Raw genomic sequence first — 11,662 nt, 5'->3', positions numbered from 1 at the left:
TTTAATCAAAATGCGTAACTTCATAACTGAAACTAAAAGGGAAACTTTTTTTTACCTGATGTATTTCCCATACTGTGACTCTATGTGTTGTGCTACACAAATATCTTTCATATAGAGATTTAGAGAAAAGAAAACTCCGGTAAATTACAAAGGCAACATATGCTCCCCTCTCCAAATGTTACTTCTGTACAAATTCTTCCCAAAACTCAAAAGGCATGTGTTTTCATTTGGATCTACGCCCACCTATATTGCAGTCTGTGTGTTTTCACTGACTTCAAATGCCAGTATGAACACATTTCAACCAATTCAGTAAATGTAACCTATACACTTACCAAGTGCAAACAGTGGCACATGGTAGACTGTGGTTAATTTTTAACTCGGTAACAGTGACTATGACATTTCAAATACTCAAAGTGTGACCAACTACTTTTCCTTCCCTCAGCTGTCTACATATGGAGTGTTTTTCCTCCACTTCATTACTTAAAAAAAAAAAAAAACTGGAGCAGAAACAGATTTATGTAACTGTAAAAATTTCTATTATATTTATAGAGACAAATATACATGAAAAAATGTAGAGTCCTCTTGCATAAGTACTGGATGGAAATAACTTGTTTTAGCCCAAACCTGCCTCCTAACTCAAAGCATCTCAGAGGAAAGTGAAAACCTTTCTCTTCTGATGCCAGAATGTTGTCAAAGCCTGTTTCTTGTTCATTTGACGAGAAGTCCTTCTTGTCATTTTCTGATCAAAGAGTTGCATATGCTTTTATTTTGTCACGACTACGGCGATGCACTGCATTCATGAATAAGCCATCCACTGTCTCCAATTAGTTTAAAACTCTGCAGCTCGACTCATCACAAAATGACCACATCACTCTGCGCTTTCGTCTCTGCACTGGCTCCTGGTTAATTATGGTGTTGCTTTTAAAGTTTTAGTACTTACTTTTAAGGCCTTAAATGGCTTTCCACCAAAATATCTTTCAGACTTACCGTTTTGTTACGTGCCCATCCAGCCATTAAAGTCCAAGGATGGAGTCCTGCTTTAATTCCCAGGTCACATTTGTGTCAAAGGGTGGTCGAGCATTCATTGTTAGAGCTACTGCACCAACACTCTGCCTGCTGATTTAAGGTACACTATTTCTTCTGTCTTTCTGAAAGCTTTTGGCCGCATCTGCTCTGTTTTTTTGACTGACTTAATCTAGTTTTATTCTTTTTATTTCATATGAACCTGTTTCATCCTTTGCATAAATAATGAGCTATATAACTAAAGGTTATTACTACTGAATTATTAAAATTATATTATAAGATGTTAGCATGAGACATTTTTTTCCTGTCCCTATTACCTGACCCACTGAAACCTGTGAGTCTTATTTCCCTGGTGTCATAATCTGGATGCCAGAAGCTTAGAAACACATCGATACTCATGTCTATTACCTTGTTACCGTGTGCTCACGTCAACATGCTTTATGTGCAGAACTGAGGCTTGGTTTCAAGTTGCATCTTATCAAACACTCAAGACACGTAAAAGTACACATGGCGTCTCAAATATGGAACAGTCCAATTTCTCCCAAGTATAAAAAAAAAAAAAAAATCCATGAAGCATGTAATTAAGAAATATGCATGAAGATACATATCATAGGTGCAGCCCCTTTCCAATTTGCAACTGTGCAAAAGTGTGTTACATCAATTTCTGTTTTCAGTGTCATTTAAATATTGATGTTCACTGTAGTATTGATCATATCCTGCTGAAGAACAAGACATACGAGTAGTATCTAAGAGGCAACAGGTCCTCATTCAACCATAACATCACTCCTGATTTGACTGTAACTAAAATGAGCCTTTTATAAACCACACTGTTCAGCAGCGGTGTGGGTGAATCAGTGTTGGGAGGGGCTGTGAGCTCTGGTGAACAGGTTTCTTGAAAAGGACCAATCAAGCAAAATATACTTGGGAGGTTGACCAAAAAGTAAGGGTTGAAATCAGTTACTGAATCAGGTTTGAGCTGCCCAGTAAAATAGGAATGTTCTGGTTGAATTGTCTTCTTTTGTCTGAATATCAGGGTCTGTTGCTCTTTATCAGGAAATGACAAACACTGCATTAAAAGAAACATATTCAGTGGGAATTGGAAATAATAAATGGGGTATCAGTAGCTATGTGTGGTTGCAAAATGGAAAGACCTTTCTTTTTACAGGAAACACTTGAGATTAGGGGGGTAACGGTACAGAAAAATATTGGATCAGTACATTTTCGGTACATGGGTCTTCGGTTCGATATGTTTTCGGTACAGTGAAGGAGAACAGTGAAGGGGGGGGTGGTATAGGGGTGGTGCTTTCTGTAACTACTGAAGACTGAAAGTGAAACAACATATTTCAAATGTCCAACCTGGCTTCTGTGCCTCTGTTCTACTCTCTGTTGTCATGCTTACCCCCTTATCGGTGCCCCAGTCTCAGAATATAGTGCTTTGTTTTGGGTTTTTTTGCAGTGGTGCTGAGAATTAAGCAGCAGCGCGGCTGTAGAATGTATATAGGGGAAACCCTGCATATGGGTTCTGTTTGCAGCCACCCTACTTCCCGAGTGTTTGCGTTCTTCACATAGGCTGCATGTTTTCGTTCGATACACCTCCGTATTGTATTGAAGGCCCTGAACTGAAATGGTTCAGTACAAACGAGTGCACCCCTACCTGAGATGCATACCTTATTCACCGTGCATGTTGTTACATTTCTTACTCTATGGCAGGGGTGTCAAACATGCGGCCTGTGTTCCTAAATGTTCCTATCAAGCCTGCAGGAGGAATTTTTAAAGTGCAAAAATTACACTGAAGATATTAATAGTCAAAGGTGTTGAACTTGTTTTACTTCAGGGGTCACAGTCAGATTAATGAAATCTCAAGTAAAATAATAGCACAATAACCTATAAATAATGACTCAAATTTTTTCTCTTTGTTTTAGTGCAAAAAAATAACATTAAATTAGGAAAATATTTATATTAGCAAACTATCCTTTGAACAATAAAATGTGAATAACCTGAACAAATATGAACAACCTGAAATGTGTAAAGACAATAAAGTGCAATTTTAACAATATAATACTTGTTATTAAGTTTATATATATATATATATATATATATATATATATATATATATATATATATATATATATATATATATATATATATTCTGTGCCTTTGTAGATCCATAATGCACATGTATAAATGATAGTTGAGACATAATACTGTTATTATTACACTTATTTTTTTTAAGAAATTTTGTTTTTTCAGGTTATTCACGTCTTTTTTTGTATGGACAGCTTTTAAATGTCTATTATGTCTATTATCTATTTAGGTCTATTTATTTAAGTCTATTATGTTATTATTTTACTACTCTGGCCCACCAGAGATTGAATTTGGCTGTATATGACCCCTGAAAGAAAATTAGTTTGACACCCCTGCTCTATGGTCTTCTAGAAAATAGAAAAAAGTGTCCTTTATCCTTTTCCTTTTTGGATAAATTTGCAGAAATTGGCTTCAGTAAAGTCATAAGGGTTAAAAATCACACCAAGGTTGAAGTTATGACATTGAAATGAATTCATATGCAGATGCACAGCTGTGAAAAACAAAAATCTATCAGAAAAATAAGGTTCATGAAAAGAAATAGGCGGATGACCTGGTGGTACACAGTGAAAGCAATTACTATCTAAAGATTGGACTGGGTCTCTCATCTGTCCTTGTGTTTGGCTCAAGGCTCAGGCATCTATTGATGTTATGCTCCTGTACAAAATCCCAGGGTCACCCAAATTCCGTTTCATTATTATATAGAACCTACTCACATTCTTGGTGAACACAATGTATTGTACAGTCCTTCTGTCCTGTAATTCTGTTCCTCTGCTCCATTGTCTCTCTTACCCTCCCATGTTTTTTTCCATCTCTGTCCCATCAGTCCATTTCAGAGATTTTGAAAGTCATTATCACAGCAAATTGCTCTGAGCCAGTCACCAGCAACGCAGCACGGCATCTCTTGTTTTATTCAGCCTGGTGGGGGCCTGTGACATATTTCACCTAATGGATCTTGAGAGTCTGATTGGACAAAGTTAATGCATGAGATACAGTATATAACAAGCAGCGTTTATCTTAAAGGCAAGCAGTGCTGCTCAGGGGGTGTTATGATGATAGACACCCCCTGCTGTGTTCAAAAGTGAATTCTCCAACCCTGCAAGACCTTTTTCTTCCATGTAGAAAAACTTGAATGAAATAACTCCTGACTTAGAATCTGATATAATGCTTCGATACCATTTTGCTACAAGGTAATTATAGTTTAAGGGTTTGACTCAGGATGGACAAAAACAAAAAAAACCCTCACTTTTCCTTTATTTAACAGTTAACGATTAAGTGCTTTTGCTTAATCATTCAAGGGTTTAACCCAGTGTTTTTCAACCTTGGGGTCGGGACCTCAAGGTTGAAAAGGTATGGTGAGCTGAGAGAGCCAATCACAATACATGAAAGACATGGCAAACTGTGCAGCTGAAACTGAAGCACTGTGGTACTGTTTATCTTTCAAATGTTCATTGTGGTCGGTTTCAGATGCTGCAGCTCTTTCATAGTTCATAGTTTGAGTTCTTGTTTGTTCAGTATTAATTGTCAGCCTTGTAAATCCAAGCTGGACTGACTGTACATATCCTGACCAAGGAAAATAAAATTCTCACTTTGTGCAGTAATCTACACCTGGCTTTTCTGCCTCCGTCCATGATAATATACATTATATAGACAAAATGTTGTCTAAAATTAATGTTTACTTGCAACATAGTATAGCAAACTATTATATGATCAAAAACAAATTTATTTTAGCAAAAAAAAAAAAAAAAGTCTCAGTTTTGAATGTCTGGGGTCGGCAGAAATTTGTGATGTTAAAATGGGGTCAAGAGCTAAAAGATGGTTGGGAATCACTGGTTTTACCCTTCAACCCCTGAGACATTTTTTCAGTGAAATGAGTTGCTGTGACTTTGCGTCTAAAGTGTAATAAAAGCTGCCGTGAGTATGTGCTTGTGTTCCTTTTCTTCTGTGGTTTTGTTTTACTGTGTGCTTCAGGGTCAAAACAGGTGGAATAACAGAAAAAAACAAAGAGATGAATTGAAGTTTGACAGGTTTTTACTAAATAAGGCACTCAGAATGTACATCAAGAAGAGATTTAGGATGTTGAACATGAACTGTGAATTGGAACACACTGAACACCAACAACTATTTGAATTTTGGCCCAGTAGTTTATGTTTTGGGGCTCGGTTTTTCTAAATCAGTCCAGCTACTTTTTTGGCATATGGTTAAAGTCCAACGAGCAGTTACACGGTCAAAACTCAGTAAAAACACGATAAAATAAATAAATAAATAAATAAATAAATAAATAAATAAATAAAATAAATAATAATAATAATAAAATAAATCACAACAACACTGCAAACAACAGTAAAAACAAAAAACAAGAAAAAAAGCCCAAATATTATAGTAAGTCGGTCTCACTCACTTATCTGTGTTTTGCCCCCCGTTACACAGGTGGGGGAGGGGGTGCACTGAGCATGCTCGGATGTCTGTGGAAAGCACAGGGTCTATTCTTTCTGCACCTTTTGAAAATTTTCCTATTGAGCAAGAAATATCATTAAAAAAAATCATACATACAGAACGAGCACCTCTGACACATCAGGGGTTAAAGGGTTAACTGCAGGTGCAGCGAGCAAAGACACAGGTAAGTTATGGGTAATTTCCATGCAAAGACATGCAGGGGGCAAGAAGATGCTTTGCCCTTTGAGACATTCCATCCTGTGTAAATAATGATGGGATATCATGACAATCCACGAGTAAACAGGGGGGTAGAGAATAGGAATGAGGATGGTAAGAGGACGAGGGGCAAGGAACCAGACATTTAGGGGGAAATAAGGACAGGAGAGAAAAGGAGAAACGGAAACACGAAGAAATAAGAGGAGACACGGAAGACACAAGTGGACAGAGGGGCAGGCAAGGTGAGTGAAGGTGATGGTCAGATTAGAGAGACACTGGACAACGCAAAGAATAACAGCAGAGAATAGGAGAGGAGAAAAGAAGAGACAGAGGCAAACAAGTGAGAGGAGGTAAGGATAAGATGGAGAGAGAGAGAGAGTGAAGGTGTGCCAGAACGACAACAGAGACCATTTATCATTCACCTAAACAGACCTAAAACATGCAGTACGTGTGGAGCCGAGAGGAGTGTGGAGTCAAGCACCTCCACACAGGTGTAAGAGAAAAAACAGCCAGTTGCCAAGATACTGAATGACTGCAACATGAAGGAGTTCACGTCTCTGCAAAAGGGCATCTCCTGTGCTGTTTTTGGACAGGACAAAAGTAAAAGGGCAACTCATCTGTCACTGACAGCCCTATAAACCCACTACAACCCATTTTACACCAATTACGATTCTGTAGGCTGTGAAATAAGTGGGTAGCCGTGACCCTAATAGCAGGTGGACAACATTCAATCTTTATATCACCAATGTCAGGTAAAGACAGCCTCCATTAAATCATTTGTGGTTATTGTAAATAGTCCATTGTGTATTGAAAGCAATCATACTGACCCTGAACCTGACACTATATTTTAATTAAAAACACATAGAGATAGACAAGTAGCTGGGATAGGCTCCAGCGACCCCCCCGACCCTAGTGAGGATAAAGCAGGTTCACATAATGAATGAATGAATAGAGACACTTCCAACCCAAAAATAAAGATGAACAGTAAATGACACCATCATGTCAGGCTGAGGGAACCTCTCTTATTGAGTACATGATTATAATTGCTTTTGCAGAGACTGGCAACAATAGACATTGAGCTGACAGCAGAAATATCTGGCATCATGCAAAAGCGATACGCCACTGTTATCGTTTCTAGGCTGATCAGTGACGGCTGGTGCTAAACAAGACTGGCCAAGAGACGTGTCAGTCAGCTGGTACTGATGGAGCTGATGCTTGATGCAATGTATTCTGTGTTTGGCTAAACTCTGACTGAATGTTAGTGTTTGAAGCTCATATCTAATAGTCCTGTATTACCCATGTTACCAGATGGACAAGTGATGTTGCCTCAAACTAAAGTCCTTGAGTAAAACCCAGGGGTGGAGACAACTAACAGAAGGTTATGAGCTGAACAAGACAAATATTTGTTGGATTTTACATTTGTGGCAAGTTAATGAACTGCTTTACGTTCATTCTGGGTTCCTGAAAGAGTCTGTGTCTCACTCAAGGTCACTTGGCAATGCAGCAAAAATTGTCCAATCATGTAAAGACATAAAATTAAAAACAATTCTGATTGGCTATAGGCGCCAAAAATTGCACTCCAGCCATGAAGTGAACATTCTAACACAGAAATGAAGTCATGAATTACAGGACAAGTATTATAGGACCGTGATCTAAACTGATTTTTATGTGAGAAATTTGTGTTAAAATTAATATGTTTAACCTGCACTGTTTCACCTGGACTACTGTAATCCTACCATCAGCTGAAGGGCCTCTTGGATATTAGACATCCAGCTGTAGACATTTTAACCGACAATAAGAAAAGTAGTTACTAACGTCAGTAGCGTCCTCACTTTCATCTGCACCTATTCTGCAAAATTCAGTAAACTCATATTCAGAAAGTTTAACTGAAGGTCTTCCATAGATTTTCTTTTGCTATCCTCAAGTTAGTTACACATATCAGAAGTGAACTAAAACTATTTGTACAAATAAATCTGGAGTGGCTTGATTATCAATCACAGCTGAACAGGAGGTGATTGTCTGCTCAGTAAACTGTTGATTCTTTTCAGCAGCTGTGGCTGCATTTCCTGGTAAAATCAGCACTTAAATGAGATCTGTCGATATGTGCTTTGCATGAAAAGTTGGGTATTAGTTTATTTGCTTAGTGCTAATGGAGAAGTAATTGTCTCTGATTATGTGCCTTGTGCTTTTTAATGGTAGTTGCTCATCCCTCTGTCTGTGTTCTTTTAAGATGACTCACACTGAAAAGCTGAGCTGAGGTCTGCAGCACTGAGACCGCAAATTCAACACCAGCCCTAACGTATGCTGAATAGCACTACCATCTCTGCAAGAAATGTCCAGTCTGGTGAGAACATGTGATCTGTACATGAAGAAGTCATCTTGATAATGACTTCCTGTCCAAAGAGTCTTTCAATTTACATTTGGTATTAAAATGAGCTTTGCCATCATTGTCAGTGATTCTAAAGTTACTTTGCATTACGGACTGACGTCTTTTAAAATGAAAAAGTCTCAGGAAAGGGTGTCTGGTCTCATCCATTTTATGTGGACCCTTTAATAAGCGTTATAATGGTCTTTCACTCTGTTAATTAGATCTCAGGTCTAACAGAAGCTTTAATGCTGGCCCATGTCCTGTTTTGATTGACAGAACAGTCTGACAGCTGATCACCTGCTGAGTCACACTTTTAGACCTTCTGTTTATTCAAATCCATCTTTTCCTGACACACAGATCCACCATGGCTGTGGTAACAAGACTGTAACATAACTTTGTCAAGTTATTCTATACTACAAGTACTTGTGGAGTTCTTGACCCACTTGAAGTTCTTCCTTTTCCACTTTTTCAGAAGGTGACATTATGCCACAACCATCTACTTTGTTTCCACTTCAGCCGACAGACACACACACAAACACTCAGTCTTCTTTGAATGGAGTGTATGCTCAATGACAAAGGGTGTGATGTAAAACATCCCCTGAGAAGAGGTGAAGAAATCATAAGAAGGGACACGCAATTCTGAGCAAAAATACTGCAATAATATAAGTATATATGCAAAGAAATGAGTAACATCATAGCAAAGTCAATAGACTTACTGAAAAAGCACAAGTCAATTATATACTTGCTTAAAGCCTGTCTCCTTTTTAATTAATTCCAATAGTCTACAAATGAAAGGGAAAAAAATGCCGGTTGGCTCTAGTTTTTTTTTTTTTTTTTTTTTTTTTTTTTTAAACAGTCTTGGGTCAAAATGTGAAAATCTGTGAATTAAAAAGAGAATGCATTTTAATCAAAAGGAATTTTTGTCTCAGAGCCTCCAGATCTACTTCAACACACTGTCTGATCTTTACAATACACTCACTTTACAGGTTCAATCTAGTGGTAGATGTATAAATCTGCTGAATGAATGTACATGAACCAATATATATGTGTAATAACACTTTAATAACACTTCATTACATACATTGAAAACATCAGCTAACCAACACTTTTGCCATTTATTTTCCAATTAATCTTTTTATCACATTTAATCTGAGGCAGATCATTAAAATTATTTGGTATCATTATTTTCTATTTTTGCTGTTGTTGATGATGAGGATGGTTGTTATTTCAACTGTATTTTATTACTCTCTGCCTTATTATTAACTTTATCTCTGGCCAATAAATCACCAAGGTCTGGAACTCTCACTCTCACTAACACTTGTCTAATACCTTTTTTTTTTTTTTTTTAAACACAGTCTTGGGTCAAATGTGAAATTCTGTGAATTAAAAAGAGAATGTGTTTTAATCAAAAGGAATATTTGTCTCAGAGCCTCCAGATCTACTTCAATACACTGTCTGATCTTTACAATACACTCACTTTACAGGTTCATTCTAGTAGTAGACTTATAAATGTACATGAACCAATATATGTGTGTAATAACACTTCATCATACACATTGAAAACATCAGCTAACCAGCACTTTAGTCATTTATTTTCCAATTCATCTTTTCATCACATTTAATCTGAGGCAGATCATTTAAAAAAAAAAGTAGAGCAGTGATTTTGTATTTTGCTTCTAATACTAAGACATTATTATTATTAGTATCATTATTTTTTATTTTTGCTGTTGATGTTGATGAGGATGAGGATGGTTGTTATTTCAACTGTACATTATTACGTTCTGCCTTATTATTAACTTTATCTCTGGCCAATAAATCACCAAGGTCTGGAACTCTCACCGTCACTAACACTTGTCTAATACTGTTTTGTTTTTGTTTTGTTTTTTTAACACAGTCTTGGGTCAAATGTGAAATTCTGTGAATTAAAAAGAGAATGTGTTTTAATCAAAACAAATTTTTGTCTCAGAGCCTCCAGATCTACTTCAATACACTGTCTGATTTTTACAATACACTCACTTTACAGGTTCATTCTAGTGGTAGATGTATAAATCTATTGAATAAATGTACGTGAACCAATATATATGTGTAATAACTCTTTAATAACACTTTATCATACACATTGAAAACATCAGCTAACCAGCACTTTTGCCATTTATTTTCCAATTAACCTTCTATCACATTTAATCTGAGGCAGATCATTAAAATTATTTGGTATCATTATTTTTTATTTTTGCTGTTGATGATGATGAGGATGGTTGCTATTTGAACTGTATTTTATTGCATTCTGCCTTATTATTAACTTTATCTCTGGCCAATAAATCACCAAGGTCTGGAACTCTCACTCTCACTAACACTTGCCTAATACCTTTTTTTTTTTTTTTTTTTTTTTTTTTTTTTTAACACAGTCTTGGGTCAAATGTGAAATTCTGTGAATTAAAAAGAGAATGTGTTTTAATCAGAAGGAATATTTGTCTCAGAGCCTCCAGATCTACTTCAATACACTGTCTGATCTTTACAATACACTCACTTTACAGGTTCATTCTAGTAGTAGACTTATAAATGTACATGAACCAATATATATGTGTAATAACACTTTAATAACACTTCATCATATACATTGAAAACATCAGCTAACCAGCACTTTTGTCATTTATTTTCCAATTACTCTTTTTATCACATTTAATCTGAGGCAGATCATTAAAAAAAATAAGTAGAGCAGTGATTTGTTATTTTGCTTCTAATACTAAGACATTATTACTATTGGTATCATTATTTTTTATTTTTGCTGTTGATGTTGATGAGGATGGTTGTTATTTCAACTGTACATTATTGCGTTCTGCCTTATTATTAACTTTATCTCTGGCCAATAAATCACCAAGGTCTGGAACTCTCACTCTCACTAACACTTGTCTAATACCTTTTTTTTTTTTGGGGGGGGGGGTGGGGGTGGGTGCGCATCTAAAGGCGTCGCTTACGTAGTCTCCATTCGTGATCCCACGGAAAATAACCTTTATCAACAAAGGTTTGCATTAAAGCCTCCTCAGTCGTCTCCATAGCGAATCTGTGTGCGCACTTTCTCCTTCCTGACTCCCCACTGCACCGCACACGGACCCCTGTCTGCTCTCATCGTTATATAGAGCTGCTCTCCCCACACACACATACACACACACACATACACACACACACACACACACACACACACACACCTACACATACACACACACATCTCACACTCGTGGTTTTGTGTGCAGAGTGGAGGAGACTATCGCAGACACCATCAGCAGCACCAACGCGCCGGACAGGTGAGTGACGCGCTCATCCTTTGCCAAACACCAGTGGGCTTGTCCTCATTTTCCTCCAAACACAGACATAGTGTGGTGGGTTTTAAGGAGACGGCAGGGACCAGATGTTAGAGCAGTTTGAACCGGAGCTCACATTCAGTGCATGGTAGTTGTCAGAGGCGGAGAGAAGGGCTGAGATGTTCCTCAGATCGACGCGTATTGATATGGAACAGATAACTTCTAAATGACTGTTTCC

At 37.2% G+C, this 11,662-nt stretch overlaps 1 protein-coding gene across 2 annotated transcripts in view; it reads left to right on the top strand.

Moving 5' to 3' along the window:
- The first annotated feature begins 11,245 nt into the window (after window positions 1-11,245).
- Window positions 11,246-11,662, top strand: part of npy8ar (neuropeptide Y receptor Y8a) — a 65,816-nt gene continuing 65,399 nt past the window's right edge. For both annotated transcript variants that reach the window (XR_003936873.1, XM_030150005.1), the window contains exon 1: window positions 11,246-11,427. The gene's annotated coding sequence lies outside the window, so the exon portion shown is untranslated. The remainder of the gene's footprint in view (window positions 11,428-11,662) is intronic.

Source organism: Sphaeramia orbicularis, chromosome 12 (assembly GCF_902148855.1).
Source record: "Sphaeramia orbicularis chromosome 12, fSphaOr1.1, whole genome shotgun sequence".
NCBI lineage: Eukaryota > Metazoa > Chordata > Actinopteri > Kurtiformes > Apogonidae > Sphaeramia > Sphaeramia orbicularis.
Note: the sequence above shows the minus strand (reverse complement) of the source record. Positions and strands in the feature narration are given on the sequence as shown.